Genomic DNA, 432 nt, shown 5'->3' with positions numbered 1-432 from the left:
ACTTGTTTTCCCCTTCTCTCGTGAGTGCGGAGACAATGACGAAGATCAGTTGTTTTTCTTTTTAAATATGCTTTCTCTTGTGAGTTTTCACGCACACTACGTGTAAAAACAAGGAAATTTCTCATAGAAGAACAGATGAAAAAAAAAAAAGAAACGATAAAATTCGATACGAATATGACAATTAACATTAAAAAAAAAAGAAGCAGATGATAATGTTCTCTTTTCACTGGGCAACAGAGATACCAAAAAGCAAAAATATATATATGGAAGAAAAGGCACAATCCACGGGGAAACGACGCAACGACTTGTGAACATAAAAAGAAACATCACACGAAAAATCATTCGGTCGCTTTCCCCCGATTTAACACCCCTCCTACTCACGCACTAACTCAATTGCACCCAACTAATCCTAAATATTTCATTTTATTGTAA

Source organism: Trypanosoma equiperdum (assembly GCF_001457755.1).
Source record: "Trypanosoma equiperdum strain OVI genome assembly, contig: ctg_1329, whole genome shotgun sequence".
In the NCBI taxonomy this organism is placed as follows: domain Eukaryota; phylum Euglenozoa; class Kinetoplastea; order Trypanosomatida; family Trypanosomatidae; genus Trypanosoma; species Trypanosoma equiperdum.
This window is presented reverse-complemented; position numbering follows the sequence as displayed.